Below are 20,182 nucleotides of genomic sequence, written 5' to 3'. Positions count from 1 at the left end.
ACTCATGGAAGTCCCATTCTAACACCAATTGTCAAATCCTTCTACATACCCCAAACTAGAAAAGAAAAGTCTTTCATACCATTGCCTGTGACATGTCACATCCAGATTCAGGACACAGTCAGGAATACTCATTGTATTGATACTTTTCTCCCTTAGGATTTGTGCGCCTGGTTGGAGCAGATGGACCCTGCTCAGGCCTTGTGGAAGTGAATTCTGGAGGAGGATGGACTCCTGTGTCTGATGTGAACTTCACATTCCCCACAGCCCAGGTCATCTGTGCAGAGCTGGGATGTGGCAAAGCAGTTTCCTTATAAGGCAATATGTCAAACACAGCTAATGGACAGATCTGGGCTGAAGAGTTCCATTGTGTGGGCCAGGAGCCTGAGCTCTGGTCCTGCCCCAGGGTGTCCTGTCCTGGAGGCAGTTGCCCCCGCAGTGGGACTGTTGAAGTTGTCTGCTCAGGTGAGACTGAGAGATGTACTTTAACCTTCCTGAACACTCAGCTGCTCTGTTTTATTTCCTCTTCTTCCTACATTCACTGTTCTTCTCTTTCTCCTCTCCTCCTCTTCCTCTTCCTCCTCCTGATCCTTTTCCTCCTCTCTTCTCTCTAGGACTCTGATTCTGTATGATAGACAATTTCAGCATGTCACAATTAGCTTTTATGCTATATTTTATTACACTAATATCTTTCATTCTGCATTTAATTCTGGGATTTTCTATAGTCTTTTGTTCAAAATCACTAATTCTTTTTTCTGTCAAACTTTTTGTAAACCTTTTCATTCAATTGTTTATTACAAATATTTTATTTTCAATTGGTGAAAGTTTCTTTGAAAGTTTTTAAATATTTACAATTCTCTGCTAATATTGTTCGTTTTCCTATTTATTCTTCCCTTCCTTCTTTTTTTCCCAAAATACCTTGATCATAGTTAAAGTCTTTATCTGCCAATTACAGCATCATTATCATGGTTTGCTCTGCCCATCTGATCTAATTTTTTTCATTTTGTTAATCTGTCATGTGATCTCTTCTCTTTACTTACCATGTAACTTTTTCTATATTTTTATTGGTGCATTATAATTGTATGTAATGGTGGGATCTGTTGTTACCTATTTGTACATGTATAACACACAAAATTTAACATGTCCAATATCATTTCCCCATATTTCCCTCTTCTTATTTCAGTATGATGTTGGCTTTGGGTTTCTCATATACTATCTTTATAATGTAGAGGTAATTCCCTTCTGTTCCTAACTTCTCCAGTATTTTTAACATGAATGGGTACTAAATTTTGTCGAAAGCCTTTTATACATCTATTGAAATAATCATGTGATTCTTGTCCTTAATTCTATTTAAGTGATGAATTACATTTATTAATTTGCGTATGTCGAACCACTTTGTATCCCTGGGATGAGACCCCCTCTGTTCATGATGTATTAACTTCTCAATGTGTTTTTTAAAGTGATTTGCTAATATTTTATTAAATATTATTTTCATCTATGTTCATCAGGGGATAGCAGCCTGTAGTTGTCTCCTCTTGATGCATCTATGTCTGGTTTCGGTATCAGGGTTATACTGATTACATGAAGTGTATTTGGAAGTGTTCTTTCCCTTTCAATTTCAATTTCAATGGAATAATTTGAGAAAGACCAGCATTAGTTCTTCTTTAGAGGCTTGTGAAACTTAGTAGAGAATTCATCCAGTCATGGGCTTTTCTTTGTTGGAAGGCTTTTAATTGCTTTTTCAATTTCATTATTTGACATTAGTCTGTTTGGGTTTTCTATATCTTCCTGGCTCAATTTAGGCAGGTCACATTGCCTAGAATTTTTTCAATGTCTTCTAGACTTTCTAGTTTATTGGAGTACAGATTTTCAAAATAGTTTCTAGTGACCTTCTGGATTTCAGATGGTAATTTCTCCTTTTTCATCTCTAATTTTGTTTATTTGGGTCTTCTTTCTTTTGGTTAGTTTGGCTAAGGCTTTATCAATCTTATTTATCTTTTCAAAGGACCAACTCTTCATTGAAGTCATTTTGTGTACTGTTTTTTCTTTTTCAATTTCATTCATTTTTGGCTCTGATCTTAATTATTTCCTATCTTCTCCTGACTTGGGAATTAGTTTGTTCTTCCATTTCTAAGACCTGAAGGTGGAATATAAATGTATTTATTTGGAATCTCTCTTTTTTTAATGTGCACACCCAATGCTATTGATTTTCTTAGAACTGCTTTATACTGTCCCAGAAATTTTGATACATTGCGTCTCTGTTCTCATTTACTCTTGATTTCTTCTCTTATTTCTTCATTGATGCATTCTTCATTTTAAAGAGTATTGCTCAAATGTTTATGTGGTTTCTATTATTTTTCTTGGTGTTGAATGCTAATTTCATTCCATTATGATCCAAGAGGATACATGAAATTATATCAATTTTTGTGTATTTGCCAAGACTTACTTTGTGACCTAGAATATGTTCTATTTGGGAAAAGGTTCCATGAGCTTCTGAGAAGGTAAATTCAACTTTTTAGGGGTGGAAATATTCTGTAGATGTCTATTAAGTGTATTTGATTTATAGTATTATTTAGGTTGGAAATATCTTTATTGATTTTATGTTCTGATAACCTGTCTATTGGTGATAGGGATGTGTTCAAATTAACCACCCAGTGTTATTGTGCTGAGATCTACTTGAGATTTAATGTCAAGCAAGTAACATTTTTCTTTATTTCCAGTTATGGGATGCTGACATTTGGGCATAAATATTTGCCATCATTATTTCTTCCTCTTCTCCTTCTCTTCCTCCTCTTCTCCTCCTCCTCCTCTTCTTTTTTGGTACACAGGAATTGAACCCAGGGGCACTCAACCCCTGAACCACATCCCCAGCCCCTTTTATTCATTTATTCTGAAACAAAATCTTGCTAAGTTGCTCATGCCCTTGCTGAGAGACTGAGGCTGGCTTTGAACTTGTGATCCTCCTGCCTCAGCCTCCCAAGTCACTGGGATTACAGGTATGTGCCACCACACCAGGCTAATTATATCTTCTTATTGGATCATTCACTTTACCAGGATGTACTGGCCTTCTTTGTCTCTTCTGATTAATTTTTGCTTGAAATATGCTTTGTCAGATCTGAAAATAACTACTGTTGTTTGTTTTGGGATTCCATTTGTATGAACTATTTTTCCATCCTTTTACCTCAACCTGTGGTTGACTTTACCTAACATACTCTTATAAACAGCATATATGTGCACCTTGTTTATGGATCCATTCACCTAATCTCTATATTTTAATTGATGAGTTGAGTGTTATTATGGCTATTTGTGGTTTCCTGCCATATTTGCTATATCCAAATATTTGTTATATTTAATTCTGAATTTACTTTCATTTAGTTGATTGCTCTTCTTGTGATTCTCATCTATTTGGGAGGTTTTTTTTTTTTTTCTTTTGGATTTTTCTGTGTGCAGTTTCTCTGAGTATTCTTTTTAGTGCTGGTTTGTCATGAATTCTTTTAGTTTCTCCTTGTCATGGGCATTTTTATTTCCCAATTTACTTTGAAAGAGACCTTTGCTGAATACACCAATCTTGACTGGAAACTGTTTTCTTTTAAAGTTTGGAATATCTCATTCCAGGATCTCCTTGATTTTAGGGTCTCAGTTGATAAGTCAAAAGTGAGCCTCATTGATTTGTCTCTAAATATAACATGACATTTTTTCTCTTGCATCATTTAATATTCTTTCCTTATTTTCTATGGTAGGCATTTTGATTATGGTATGTCTTAGAGAAGTTCTTTCCTGAATTTGTCTATTTGGGGTACTACATGCCTTTTTTTCCCATGTATTTTGCAGAATTTTTTTGTTTTTTATTTGTTTGTTTGTTTGCCTTGTCTGTTATCAATCTCATTTCTGATGTGGGAAAATTTTTCTGTTATTATCTCATTGAAAATGTTCTTAATGTCTTTATCCTGTATCTCCATGTTCTTTTTTATCTCAGTGACTCAGGTTTGTTCTCTTGGTGCTGTCCAAGAATTCTTATACATTCTGATCATTGTCCTTTTTCCCCTTTATTATGCACTAAATATTCAAGTTCACATGCTCCATATTCAAAAACTAAAGTTCTGCCTTCAAGGCCTAAAGTTCCATTTTCTATGCTATCCAATGATACTTTTGAGTGAATTTTTTATTTGATTCATTATGCCTTTAATTTCCAGGAGTTCTGATTGGTTTCTTTTCATTATCTCTATTACTTTATTGAAATCTCCTTTATTTGCTCTCAATTCTTTCCTTAGATCCTCCTTTAGTTCATTGAACATTTTAATATTCGTTTTTTTTATAGTCTTTCTCTGGAATTTAATCCACTTCCATATCTGTAAGATCTTTTATAGGGATATTGTGAATCTTGGGAGGTATTTGTTTGCCTATTTCCTTGTGTTTTCAGAGGTCTTATACCTGTTCATCAATTGAGATGGATTCCTCTTTTATATGCATATCATTTTGTGTATGGTTACCTTTTTCGTTTCGGACTTCTCTCTGTTTCTAATATATGAGTAGATGTCAAGGACCTGAGGTCCCCCTCTGGTTGTTCCTCCTTGGTAATGGTTATTGGTTTGGGGTTTTTGTCTCCCTGATCTATTTGTTGAGGTATTGTTGAGACTCAGGTGGAGCTAGAATGTGTGCAGGGTGAGATTTGCTGTTACCTGGCTGAGTTTAGAGTATTGCTAGGCAGAAAGACCTCTACTCTATAAACTTGAAGTGTCCCAGTTACTTTTCAGCCTCTCTTAGAGGAAAAGGAGAGTTAAGAACAGTACTAATGTTAACAGGTGTACAGCCTTAAGATAAATGTCAGGTGTTTACTCTGACATTCATAACACTAATGATGACCTGTATAGGAGTCATGGGGCTAGAATTTAACATCAGTAGCAACAATATAAATCTGTGACCTAGATAAGGCATTAAACACAGGTGTCTACTGTGTCATCCACTGTATGAATAACTACAATAAGATGAATGGGGTAGGAATTACATAAACTATATAATTTTTTTTTCTTTTTTTGCAGTACTGGAGATCGAACTCAGGGCCTTGTGCTTGCGAGGCAAGCACTCTACCAGCTGAGCTATCTCCCCAGCCCTATAATTCTATTAAATAGTGGGATTACAGTTTCTTAAGTGAGGAGAAAATGTATTAGCAAGGCAAGAAAAAGTTTCAAATATTTATGAAAGTGAACAGAGGAGAAGCAAGAAATATGTAGCAGATGTCAGTTGTAAAAAAAAAAGAGGAATAAAAACATAATTAAAAACAATAAAAAATGAAAGAGAGGAAGAGGGAACAGAAAAATGTGGTTATTAGTGAGTGAAGAGAGTGATAATGGTACAATAAGAAGGACAAAAGCCAAGGTATGAACAGACAAAAGCTAAGACCAAAATAACTCAAATGTATAATGATATCCTGCCTTAGTCAAGCCAAGGTTAAATAATGAACAGGTGAAGAAGAAAACAATTAAAATGAAAGTAAAATTATATGAATTATATATTTATATATATATATATGCACGTGTGTGTGTATATGTGTGTGTGTGTGTGTGTGTGTATCCTATCCACGCAGTGAGAACTGTCTCTCTCTTCCCCGCCTCATACACTCACACACACACACATACACACGTACACACACTCACATATACACACACAATATCTCACAGACTAGAAAAGAGTAAAAATAATAAAATACGAGGAAATAATATTTGAAAAAAGTTTTTTAAAGTTAAAATTTCTTTAAAAGTAAAAAAAAGGGATAAGAAAAATATTCAAAAAGAGAAAAATAAGAAAAAATAAAGGACTTATTTCCACTGAGGTTATCATAACTATTCACAGGGATGAATTTTCATTCTTTATATTATTTTTGGGCTCTGCAACCCTTAGATCCAGTGCTGGGGTTGTTAAGTTTAGGTCTTTGTGTTCCTCACCTAGCTGACAACCATTGCATCTGGGAGCCAAATCTAATTATGATAGCTCTTAGCTTCCCATCTTCTAGTATAGGGTGTGATAGACTTGGGGTATCTGACAAATGTATTCCTCTAGAGGGTGTGGCGGAGTTCTAAATTGGAAGTTCCAGCAGCTGGGGTTTAGTTTCGGCTGACCTTTGGAACTTATGATGGGTAATTGCTATTTGATCCATATCCCCTGTTTCTGGGGAGATGCTGGTTACTGCAGGATGTCTAGTTCTCAGGGGCCTCCAATAAAATCAACTTTTAGGGCATAATTCAGTATAACTCAGATGCTGGCCCATTACATTGAATTTTAGAAATCATTCAGAAAATAGACACTTTGAACTACTCAACATAGGAATCCTGACATTTCTAGAAATGTTTTATCACATCTTATGAAGAACTCTACCAATAACAGTGTAACGGATAGGACCTACATGACTTCTACCTGAGACTGCTTATTACGTTACACTGAGTTTAATTCCATTTTTTAAGAACAATTAATTCTCCTACTTGTTCTGGTGGGAATTGAGACTTGGCTGCTGCCCTGCTGTAATCACTCCATGACTTACCAGCAAGCACTACATTCTGAAAGTGAATCCTGCCATCTGCTTAGTTGCTGGAAGGGAGTAGCACATGACAAGAAAACTCCTCTCTTTGAAAATACAACCATTGACATTATTCTCTCTCCTCAGAGACCCCACAGCTCCGCCTGGTGGACTGGGGCAGTCGCTGTGCAGGCAGAGTGGAGATCCTTCACCAGCATTCCTGGGGAACTGTCTGTGATGACAACTGGGACCTGAGGGAGGCCCACGTGGTGTGCAGACAGCTGGGCTGTGGAGTGGCCTTGCATGCCATGCGTGAGGCACACTTTGGGGAGGGACCAGGACCCATTTGGCTAGACAATTTGAACTGCACAGGAGAGGAGTCCCATCTGTGGAAGTGCCCCTCAGAGGGCAGGGGCCAAAGCGACTGCTCACACAGTGAGGATGCAGGAGTCCTTTGCTCAGGTATGGCCAGTGAATTCCTCACTGTTGTGGAAAATGAAAAATTCTAAGGAAATGAGTGTCTTACCCTTGGGGCAATAGGAGATGAATGGTCCAGAGAGGACAGAGAGGTTCTTTCATAGACCCTGAGTGATTGAAATAGCTGTGGATGATGGGCTTCATTTTCTTTCCCTCTAGCAAACATCAAATATTGTCCTTTCCTTTCTCAACTCTCTTTCTTGACAAGATAGGTTTTTTGGAGGATCATTCCACTTAAAATCAATCTTCATAATTTTGTTTCTCTAATTTACAGTTTTTAGGATTATATATAAATTACCAGACACACACTGTTTGCAGCACTTTTCAAAAGACAGACATGTATATGTATAGCCAGAGATATTTTTGCACTGTGTTAATAGGTGTATGAGCACAGGGATGGGATTAAACACATCACAGAGGATTTTGGACCCTTGAAAAGCTGCAATTCTCCTTTCCAGATTCCATAATTCTTGGCTCATTGGCAGGAAGGGCCAGAAAACTGAGTGAAATGCTGAGTCACAGGTTCTCCATCCATTATTACTACCATAGATTCTCTCTACATTTCCTGTTCAAAGTAACATCTGTATAAACTCATACTTAGGAAGGTTAATGTAGCCCAATCCTGGCTAATCAATGTTGAATGCAATAAAACATTAAGTGTATTAATATGCTTTTATTATTATTAATATGCAATTTATTATGGTAAGAGATTATGTTTAGGACTCAGACCAGGATGTTTATTTATTGGCCTCTCACAAATACACTGAGTTAACTGCAATTCACACATAAAACTAGCTCAATAAGGGCCAATAACCAGGTGAGTGCCTGCTTTTAGTATATTAAAAAGAAAGGACATATGAAAGAGTGAGAAAGATTAAGAGTTTCCAACCTCGAGCAGCCCAGCATGAAGAGAGATGCATCCTTCTTGGGGAACAGAAAGGAAATTAAGCTCAGGTCTTTAACTTAAAACCCAGGACAAGGCTTGTAGAATGAAAGCTGGTGCCCTCACTGGTTGCTATGCCATTGTCCTCAGACTGAAAACCTGGAACTGTGTCTGGTCCGGCAGCAAAGAGACTGTCTCCACCACCACTCTTCCAACCTGTCTTGGCAGAGAGGGAAACTAGACTCCACCTGCTAAGGACAGGGCAGAAGGCTGGCCCAGGACTTTGTCTTGGAGCTCAGTGCCAGGCCCACCATGGTGATACTCAGCACTCAGTAGGAATTAGAGGACGCAAGTGTAAAACAGAGCTCATAGAGAGAGCAAGACCTGTGAGCTGGTGGGACAGACTCAAGAAGAACTTGCAGCACCTGTGGCTGGTTCCAGGAGTCTTGGACCTTGAGTTCACCTCAGCAGTAAGCAATTCAGAGCATTGAGGGGCTTGGTCCCTCCCCGGTTCTGTGTTGTCCTAGCAGGCTGTGGCCTCAGGTTGTGCAAGAGCATTGCAGCAATGTGGCCACAGGACCACCCACCTCGTTCCTCCCCAAAGACCCCAGGCAGCACAATATGGGGAGATTTAGGTCTCTGCTTGAAGGTGAAAATTAATTGGGCACCCAAATTTGACCTAGACATTTGGGCTCCTTACATATTATAATACAGCACTCAAAGATGATAGATAAAGAGTCTCAAGAGAAAAGAAACAAATGACACATAAGGTTGTCTTAATTCACCTAATGGAAATAAACATATAGACCAGAAGTGAGTACTATGAGATTTTCATAGAGCCAAAGGAAAAAACTGCCAATCAAAAATACAGAATACAGAAAGCTGTCTTTCACAAAGGAAATACAAAGACATTATCAAAGAGCCTCTCCAAAAAATTACCATATGATATACCAATCCCCTGCTGAGCATATAACCAAAGAAAATGAAATCAGGATGTTGAAGAGACATCTATACTTCCATGTTTATGACAGCACTACTAACAGTAGCTAAGAAATGGAAATAATCAAAGTGTCCAACAATCGATTAATAAACAGGTAAAATGAAGTACATTTACACAAATGGCAAAAAAAAGAAAAGGAATGAAATTCTTTCACTTACTACAGAATCCACTGACCTGGAGATCGTTAGGTTAAGTGAAATAAGTCATGCAAAGAAAGATAAGTGCCTTATTATCTCACTATATGTCAAATTTGAAAGAGTTGACATTATCAAATTTGAGACAGGAATTGTGATTACCACAGCCTGGAGAGTATAGAGGATGGAAATGAAAGGCTACTGATTGATTAATGAATAAGAGGTTTTGCTTAGATAGAAGCAGGACGTTCTGGTGCCCCATTACACAGTAGGGTGATTATAGAAAACAATAACAAACTATATTTCAAAGAGCTGGAATAAAGCATATTGGAAGTTTTCACCAAAAAGAAATAGTATGTTTGAGAAGACAAAGATAACACAATGTATACATACACCAGCATATCTATTTACCCATTAAAATGTATATTATCTGTGTTTTTAAGTATTTTGATTTACTCCAGTGAGAATGATTCATGTGATTCAATACACTTCTATAGGTGGAATTTTTCTTTTTTTTTTTTTCCACACAGGTCTTATAATTTTTTCGAATGACTTGAAATTGTTTTTCTCCTTGCTAGATGTGAAGTTCCACAAAGCACATTATTCCCTTGAAATATACATATCTAGAACCAAAAAACATTTCTGGAACATGGTATATTGGGGTATATGTTTTGAATGAGAAAACATGGAGGGAGACTCTCAACATTTTCTTTATATTCCTGTCTCCTACATCAGGACTGGGCAGAAAATTTAGATTGTGTCTTCTTTGGAGACCCCTCTGCCCCATTTTTATCCTTTCCCAGGCAGAGGTATTTTTAGTCATAATAGGCCTCCAATGACCACTCTCCTTGACTCCTGCTGTGCCTTAATGGATAGGTCATGCTACCTCCTCTGGCATTCAAAGGTGACTCGGCAGCCCAAAGTATAGGGAAAATTTGCTCTTCAAGGAGGATACTTGACCTATATGGACCTCTACCTGGCCAAATACAACGTCTGATGGAGACATTCCCATGTACTCAGGTCACACAGTTCTGTGCCCTAAACAGAATAGTAGGATTGTGGAGTGATGGATGAGAAGACAGGTAGATACAGAAATAAGGATTATGAACCCAGCATTGAATATTATATTTTTAATATTAATTTTAAATGTTTCAAAAACAGCAGCAGGTAGTAGGTTTGCTTCATATTATGCCTCAAGAAGCTTCCAGTGTAACTACCATTTATAACTCAGAGGAAGAGATGCATGCCAATGTTTTCAAGAGACCTTGAAAAATGACCATTCTGGGTAAATTCTGCTGATTTAGGCAGAATCGATTATATCAAATCAATTAGTATAATCTCATCCATGATTTCAGAAGAAGGCCTACTCTGAACAAATAGTTGGTCCATGCACTAAAGGCCCAAATGAACCAGCCTCAACATTCAGACCTCTGGGATTTTGCAACTGTAGATTGTTCAGATTAAGTGATATGTTCAATAAGGCATCTTAGTTTAAAAACAAAAAAAATGGGGGGTTGGGGGTGCCAGGGATTGAACTCAGAAGCACTCAACCACTGAGCCATATCCCCAGCCCTATTTTGTATTTTATTTAAAGACAGGGTCTCACTGAGTTACAGGTGCTTCACTTTTGCTGAGGCTGACTTTGAACACACAATCCTTAAAATTATTTTAGAATATATTTTGTATAAGCAAGGCCAGTGTAAGGAAAGGTAGACAATAAAATGTGATACTATTTACCTCAACCATCTGGTAATGTAGATGAAGAAGGGAAATCAGTTTTTTTCTCCATATCCCTTTATAACACTGACATATTACCAAAACTGATATGTATATTTGCAAATAGAACTAATGAGGATTTCTAAACCACTATGATATATGAAATGCCTTTTAGCTGAAGATCTATGTAGACCATAGTAATACCCACCTTCTGGAATCAGGGGATCTGGGTTTACAAAACAATGTATACCTGCCCCCAAACCACACGTTGACTGTTCTATTTATATTTCATTAAATACAACAGAGTAATTCAACACTTTGAATAACAAATGGGGATCATCTCTGTGTAAATGGTAGCTGACTCGGATTTATAAATCAGGTATTTTTGAAAAAAAGATGTTTCAAGGTTTCTGGATGAATGTTATTTCAATAAAAATGCCTAGAAAATGATAATATAGTTTTAAAGATAAATTAAAAATATTGCTGAGTTTGCAACAATACTGCCCTCTGAACAACTCAGAATCTGTTCACCGCAATGACGAGTGTTCAACTGATGGTCTGAGTACATGTACTGTATGAATTCTACTCTTCACTCTCTCAGGCTACAACTGGATTAGGGCTCTCTGATCTGTGAAGAGTGGAAGAGTAAAGGTGAAACCTACATTGGGTGATCTATTTCTTCATCTGAAATTCCAGTTTTCATTAGTGGAAAGTATACAAAATTCCCTGCAAAGGTTTGATATTGCAAAAGAATTCAGTGCCTGAGGAAAACATACCCACATAACATTTCAATTGGAGGACACTGCAATCAGATATTCCTCTGAATTCTCTCAGATAGAACTTGGAAGTAATGTTATTCTACCTCAATTGAGATATTCTATATCTTGGGAGCTAGAAATATACCATACACTATGAAAAAAAAAACAAGAAGATGCAAAAGAAGTAGTGCTTCAGCAGACAAATTTGTGTATCTAATTGAGCTAGAACTATAATCAGTCATGCACAACTTGTGGTGGTGATGTTAACCCCTAGTCTGTAGATGTAACTGAGTGGAAACAGAATCCACAGAGAAAAAGACCTGGCTCCATCCACAGGCAGAGCCTACAGTCATGGTTTCTGTTTTATAGGCTCATCTTTATTGTTCCTGTCACTGGACAACAATATTGGCAGCTGATTTTTATGATGCCCTGCAGGTCTCATACTCTTTAAAACATAACATCCTAAAGTATAGTGATTTCAGTTTGAAATTTTGTATTTTCATTCTGACTTTCCAAGAAAGGTACATTGTCATCACTCCTCTATAATAATGATATAAATTAAAATGATCTTGCAGTCACAAGGTCACAAATCCACACTTGATAGAAATATATCAGTCTCAGAAATGGGAGTATTCTAATTATAATGTTTTAAGTAAAAATTTTAATAAAGTAGATCAATGCTTTTTATGTTTATTCCATTTTGAAGGCATACTTTGGAAAATAGTCACTAATCATGTTATTCTCTTGAGAAAGAATTCCCTGCTGACATTCTTTATGACATAAACTTACTATTACATTACTTTTCCATACTATGGTCAGATGCCTGCCCAAAGGTCTGAATCCATACTTGAAATCACATCCTGATCAACTTTGATAGATATCTAATGGCTTCTTCCAACTCTACTTATTAATAACAAAATAATCTCTCAAAACAAAAAGGCAAAAAAATGCTCAAATATCTTGATAACTTCTTTTTTTAAACTTCTGATCCTACTTCTAAATTCTCTTTCTGTGTTCTATAATAGAAAGTATGATGTAAAGGACCCTAGTTATTTTAGTCACAATAACTTGGTTTCATCTCAGTCTCAATATTTAGAGGGTTCTTTCCTCATCCCTAAATGGGAAATAAATATAAATTATCAGTTTTTAATACATATTTATTTTTTTCATTCATTAACAAATGTTAACTTAGTTGGAAATCTTTCAGTGAACTAAAAGTTTTTTAGGATAAAACAGTGAAAAATTAAGCCTAATCTTTTTCTACTTGAGTTCAAATTCAATGGATCCATGTAGATCTTATAAAAAGGAGGTAGACTGACAAAGATAGATATACAGAAAAACACACAGGTATCTTTTTAATAAGAAGGATAATATGTTGATATAGAAGAAAACAAAAACACATATACTACACACACACCACATACACCACACACACACACACACACACACACACACACACACAGTCATATATATTCATTTCTTGAGTCAGTCATTCAGAATTGACCTTTTAAATTCCTCCTCCTAAATTCATCTTCACATGCTTGCTCATGGTATTCCCATTCTGATACCAACTGTTCAACCCATTTCCCACACCCTGGGAAAAGAAAAGTTCTCAAGCATTGCCTGTGACACACACCTCCCAATTCCAAGTCAAGATACTCATTTTGTTAGTTAATTTCTTCCATAGGATTTGTGCATTTGGATGGAAGAGGTGAACCCTGCTCTGGACGAGTAGAAGTGAATTCTGGAGGAGAGTGGACTCCAGTATCTCATGGGAATTTCACATTAGCCACAGCCCAGGTCATCTGTGCAGAGCTGGGATGTGGCAAAGCTTTATCTGTCCTGGGGAACCTGCCCTTCAGAAAGCCTGGTGAAAAGGTCTGGGCTGAAGAGTTCCAGTGTAAGGGACAGGAGCCTGGGCTCTGGTTCTGCCCCAGAGTGCCCTGTCCTGGAGGCAGTTGCCACCACAGAGGGGCTGTGCAGGTTGTCTGCTCAGGTGAGACTCAGCAGGACTTTAACCTCCATGCACACTCTGTTGAGATAACAAAATGTGGGATGTTGCTAAAACCCTCTCTTCTATCAGAATATACAGATGTTTAGCTCATGAAAAATGGCAGCTCTCAGTGTGAGGGTCAAGTGGAGATGAAGACCTCTGGAGGCTGGAGAACACTCTGTGCCTCCCACTGGAATATGGCCAACGCCAATGTTGTTTGCCGTCAGCTGGGCTGTGGGGTCGCCCTCTCCACCCCAAAAGGAGCATACTTTGTGCAAGGAGATGATGAGATCTGGAGAGACCGATTTCACTGCTCAGGGTCCGAGTCCTTCTTGTGGAATTGCCCTGTGACTGCCCTGGGTGTTCCCACTGTGCCCATGGAAACACAGCCTCTGTGGTCTGCTCAGGTAAGGGAGGTCAGGGCTGACTGGTAGTTGGGTGACATGTTTCAGAGCAAACAGTGTGGAGAGCTGACTTGTCAAAAGTGAGACATTTTTTTGGTGAAATTGGTTCTTCTCAATGCCCCTTCATCTTTCCAGCATTGTCAAAGGGCACTAAGAGGAGCAGTTTAAAGTAAGCATTATTTTTTACGGAAATTCATAGAGAATAATGTACAGAAATCTCCATCAAGTTCCTCACCCTAGACCATCAGAGACCATCAGCAGCTCCCAGAAGTCACCTGCACATCCCTCCAGTCACTGTGCCTTCCTCTCCTCCAAAGAAGACTTTCACTTCTGCCACCAAAGAATATTTGTGTCAACTTTTGAGCTTTATGTAAAATCGTGCAGTATCTTCTCTTGTTGTGTCTACTTTGACAACACATAGTGCTTAGAATTCACCCATTGCTATTCATAGCGGAACTTCATTTATTTTTATTGCTGTTGAATTTTCTGCTGAATGACCACATGACCATGTATTGATACATTCAAGTGATATTAAGATTTGTTGTTTCTTGACTTCCCAAATAATGATCCTACAAATTATCTTGACAATAGTTTTTGATGCAAATGTGTATGTATTTTATTAGGTTTTTAACCCTTGTCCTTTATTTTCAGTATCTTAATAGGCTGTTCTTTCAGGTGTCAAATGTTGTTCTTTTTTATTTTTTTATTTATTCTAAGTAGTTATATATGACAATAGAATGCATTTTAATACATCATATGTAAGTGGAGTATAACCTTTTTTTAATATTTTTTAGTTAGCAATAACCTTTATTTTATTTATTTATATGTGGTGCTGAGAATCGAACTTAGTGCCTCACACATGTTAGGCAAGCACTCTGCCACTGAACCACAACCCCAGCCCAGGAATATGACTTCTAATTCTTCTGGTTGTACATGATGTAGAATCACACCAGTTATGCAATCATACATAGGGTAATAATGTCCAATTCCTTCTACTAGCCTTCCTACGTGCATACCCACTCCCCTCCCTTCACTCCCCTCTGCCTAATCCAAAGCAATTATGTTCTTCCCTAGCCCCAGCTCCCTTATTGTGAATTAGCATGCACTTATCGGAGAAAACATTCAGCCTTTAATTTTTGGGGATTGGCTCATTTTGCTTAGCGTGATATTCTCCAGCTCCATCCATTTACTGGAAAATGCCGTATTTCATTCTTCTTTAAGGCTGAATAATATTCCATTGTGTATATATACCACAATTTCTTTATCCATTCATCCATTGAAGAGATTCTGGGTCAGTTCCATAGTTCAAATATTGTGAATTGAGCTACTATAAACATTAATGTAACTGCATCACTTAAGTATGCTGATTTTAAGTCCTTAGGGTAAAACCAGGAGTGGGATAGCTAGGTCAAATGGTGGTTTCATTCCAAGTTTTCTGAGGAATCTCCATACTGCTTTCCATAGTGGTTACACCAATTTGCAGAACGACAGCAATATGAGTGTACCTGTTCCCCCATGTCCTCACCAACATTTATTGTTGCCTGTATTCTTGATAAGTGCCACTCTGACTGGAGTGAGATAAAATCTTAGTGTAGCTTTGATTTACATTTCTCTGATTTCTAGAGATGTTGAACATTTTTTCCATGCTTATTGATCAATTGTATTTCTTCTTCTTTGAAGTGTCTGTTCAGTTCCTTAGCCCATTTATTGATTGGGTTATTTTGGGGGGTTTTTGATATTTTCTTTTTTTTAATTTTCTATTTTATTTGTTCAAATAAGTTGTATGTGACAGTAGAATGCATTTATACATTTTGATAGATCATACATCAATAGAGTGTAATCTCTCATTTTTCTTATTATACACATTGCAGGATCATATTGGTCATGCCGTCATACATGTACATGAGGTAATAATATCTGTTTCACTCTACTATCATTCTTCCCCCATACACTTTGCTCTCCCTTTACTTTCCTCTATCTAATAAAAAGTAACTCTATTCTTCCCTATCCTGCCCCCAACACTTATTGTGAATTAGCTTCTGCATATCAGAGAAAACATTCAGCCTTTGCTTTTCTTTATCCATTCCTCTGTTTCAGGGTGGCTAGGTTGGTTCCACAATCTAGTTTCAAACATTGATGTGGCTGCGTCACTGTAGTATGCTGATTTTAAGTCCTTTGGGTATAGAACAAGGAGTGGGATAGCTTGGCCAAATGGTGGTTGCATTCCAAGTTTTCTAAGGAATCTCCACACTGCTTTCCAGAGTGGTTGCACCAATTTGCACCCCCAACAGCAAAATATGAGTGTACCTTTTTGCCCACTTCCTTGCCAACACCTACTGTTGCCTGTATTCTTCATAATTGACATTCTAATTGGAGTGAGATGAAATCTTAGGGTAGTTTTGATTTGCATTTCTCTTATTACTAGAAATGTACATTTTTTCATATATTTGTTGATTGCTTGTAGATCCTCTTCTGAAGTATTTGCTCATTTCCTTAACCCATTTTTTGATTGGTTTATTTGGTTTTTTGGTATAAAGTTTCTTGAGTTCTTTATATTCCTGGAGATTAGTGCTCTATCTGAGGTGCATGTAGGAAAGATTTTTTTCCCAATATGTAGGCTCTCTCTTCACATTATTGATTGTTTCCTTTGCTGACAAGAAATTTTTTAGTTTGAATCCATCCCATTTATTAATTCTTGATTCTGCTTCTTGCACATTAGGAGTCTCATTAAGGAAGTCAGTACCTAAGCTGACATGGTAAAGATTTGGGCCACTTTTTCTTCTATTAGGTGCAGGGTCTCTGCCACAGTCTTTGATCCACTCTGAATTGAGTTTTGTGCAGAGAGAAAGAGGTTTAATTTCATTGTGGTACATATAGATTTCCAACTTTCCCAGTACCATTTGTTAAAGAGGTTTCATTTCTCCAATGAATGTTTTCAGAGTCATTGTCTAGTATGAGATAACTGTATTTATGAAGGTTTGTCTCTGTGTCTTCTACTTTGTACCATTGGTCTACATGTCTGTTTTGGTTCCAATACCATGACATTTTTGTTACTATTGCTCTGTAGTATAGTTTAAGTTCTGGTATTGTGATGCCTCCTGCTTCACTCTTCTTGCTAAGGATTACTTTGGCTATTCTGGGCCTCTTATTTTTCCAAATGAATTTCATGATTGCTTTTTCTAGTTCTATGAAGAATGTCATTGGGATTTTAATAGGAATTGCATTAAATCCGAATAGAATTTTGGTAGTATGACCATTTTGATAATATTAATACTGCCTATCCAGGAGCATTGGAGGTCTTTCCATCTTCTTGAGATCTTATTTACTTTGTTTACTGTTCTGTAGTTTTCTTTGAAGAGGTCTTTCACCTCTTTTGTTAGATTGATTTCCAAGTATTGTATTTTTTGAGGCTATTGTGAATGGGATAGTTTTCCTAATTTCTCTTGCAGTGGATTCATTACTGATGTATAGAAATGCATTTGATTCATGGGTATTGGTTTTATATCCTGCTGCTTTGCTGAATTCTTTTATTAGTTCTAGAAGTTTTCTGTTGGGATTTTTTGGGTTCTCTAATTGTGGGGGCATCCGGAATTCCATCCAGTGCTTGACAAAGATCCTCTGGAGGATGATTGCAAATACTCATCCTAAAAGGAATTGCCAGGTGTTTTGCTCCGGAGCATGGTGTTTTTTCTGCTGTGTTTTTCTGATAATATATTACTCATTTCAGTCTGAACGGATTGCTTAAGGGGATGAGAGGAATACAACAAAAATTCCAGAAAATATTACCTACAAACTGAAAAACAATGGGTCTTTACCACTAACAAAATTAAAAATAATTTTGCAAGTGTGCAATGAGTCCCTGAAAGGCTCTGGAGAAAATAGTTATAGATATGCCTTTGTCTCCAACAGGCTGGTTAAATTTTAGCAATGGTTTTGTTTATGTGTGGTGGTGAGGTGAGAGAATAAGGTTCCAAAACATTCCTTCCTTCCTACAAAGAATATGTCACCCCTATAATAAATGTTGGTACACAATAACCATTGGGACTGCTGCCTCCTGTAACCCTTAACTCAGCAATTTAGATATTAACCAGATGGACCTAGTAGAGATGGTCACATGAGATTACTTGTCTATCGCTTTAACCGTGAGAATAACAAGAATAGTCTTAGGTCACATAGAGTTTAGATATTAAGGAAATAAACATTGTATTAGCTCATCGACGTAGTTAGATATTCTTAAAAACAATTGTGATTAGGTAAGGATAATCTGTAAGGTTGTTGTTTTCTGCCTATGCTTTGGAAACTTCTTTAATATTAACCACAAGACTGCCATTATAGCCTGAAGAAAATTGTATATAAACCCAGCCTTCCCCAGAGTAAAGTGGGATTGATTGCACCAGAACTAGAGTCTGTGTCTTTCATTCTCCATCCATCGACAACGCTGTCTCCCCGCACCCCGTTTACCAGTGTGGAACCCATGGACGATTGCTAGGGCTGAACCCCGGCATCTAATTATAGAATCATGTCATCAGCAAATAGTGATAATTTGAGTTCTTCTTTTCCTATTCCTATTCCTATTCCTATTAACTTCTTTCATCTCTCTAACTGCTCTGGCTAGAGTTTCAAGGACTATGTTGAACAGAAGTAGTTAAAGAGGGCATCCCTGTCTTGTTCCATTTTTGAAGGAATGCTTTCAATTTTTTGCAATTTAAAGTGATATTGGCCTTGGGCTTACCATAGATTGCTTTTATAATGTTGAGGTATGTTCCTACTATTCCTATTTTTTCATGTGTTTTGAACATGAAGGAGTGCTATATTTTGTCAAATGCTTTTTCTGCATCTATTGAGATGATGATATGATTCTTGTCTTTAAGTGTATTGATTTGATGAATTATGTTTATTTATTTCTGTTTGTTGAACCAACCTTGCATTCCTGGGATGAACCCTACTTGATTATGGTGAACTATCTTTTTAACATGTTTCAGGGGTTTTTTTGTTTTGTTTTGTTTTGTTTTGTTTTATTGTTTGTTCTCTTTAGTTATACACGACAGCAGAATGCATTTTGATTCATTGAACATAAATGGAGTACAGTTTTTCATTTCTCTGGTTGTACACCAAGTAGAGTCACACCACTCATGTAAATCACACATGTACATAGGGTCATGATGTTTGTTTCATTCCACCATCTCTCCTTCACCCTACCTCCTCACCTACCCTCATTTCCCTCTATACAATCCAAAGTTCCTCCATTGTCCCTTACCCCTTGCCACACCCACCATTATGTATCAGCATCCACATATCAGAGAAATCATTCAGCCTTTGGATTTGGGGAATTGGCTTATCTCACTTAGCATGATATTCTCTAACTCCATCCATTTACCTGCAAGTGGCATGGTTTTCTTCTTCTTTATGACTAATACTCCTTTGTGTATATATACCACAGTTTCTTTATCCATTCATCTATTGAAGGGTATCTAGTTTGGTTCCACAATCTAGCTATTGTGAATTGAACTGCTACAAACATTGATGTGGCTGCATCACTGTAGTATACTGATTTTAAGTCCTTGGGTAAAGGCTGAAGAGTGGGATAGCTGGGTCAAATGGTGGTTCCATTCCAAGTTTTCTAAGGAATCTCCATACTGCTTTCCAGAGTGACTGCATCAATTTGCAATCCCACAAGCAATGTATGAGTGTACCTTTTTCCCCTTATACTTGCCAACACCTATTGTTGCTTGTAATCTTCATAGTAGCCATTCTAATTGGAGTGAGATGAAATCTTAGGGTAGTTTTGATTTGCATTTCTCTAATTTCTAGAGATGTTGAACATTTTCTTTTTTTTTTTTCTGGAAATACAAATAACCCAAAAGTACAAATAACCCAATGAACAAATGGGCTAAAAAACTGAGAAAACACTTCACAGAAGTTATACAATCAATCAACAAATATATGAAAAAATGTTGAACATCTCTAGTAATTAGAGAAATGCAAATCAAAACTACCCTTACATTTAATGTTTTTGTATGCAATATGCCTGAATTTTATTGGGAATTTTTGCATCTATGTTCATCAGGGATATTGATCTGAAGTTTTCTTTCTTTGATATGTCTTCATCTGGTTTTTGTGTCAGGGTGATACTAACCTCATAGAATGAGTTTGGAAGGGTTCCCTCCTTTTATATTTCATGGAATAATTTGAGGAGTATTGGTGTTAATTCTTCTTTGAAGGTCTTGCAGAACTCAGCTGAGAATCTGTCTTGTTCTGGGCTTTTCTTTGTTGGTAGGCTTTGATTGTGTCTTCTATTTCATTGCTTGA

The 20,182-nt window shown here is 37.0% G+C and overlaps 1 pseudogene; it reads left to right on the top strand.

Annotated features, from left to right (window-relative positions):
* Positions 1 to 320: 320 nt before the first annotated feature.
* The window catches only part of LOC124982748 (antigen WC1.1-like), a 78,595-nt pseudogene continuing 58,733 nt past the window's right edge, over positions 321 to 20,182 (top strand).

The sequence above is a fragment of the Sciurus carolinensis genome, chromosome 4 (genome assembly GCF_902686445.1).
Source record: "Sciurus carolinensis chromosome 4, mSciCar1.2, whole genome shotgun sequence".
NCBI lineage: Eukaryota > Metazoa > Chordata > Mammalia > Rodentia > Sciuridae > Sciurus > Sciurus carolinensis.
Note: the sequence above shows the minus strand (reverse complement) of the source record. Positions and strands in the feature narration are given on the sequence as shown.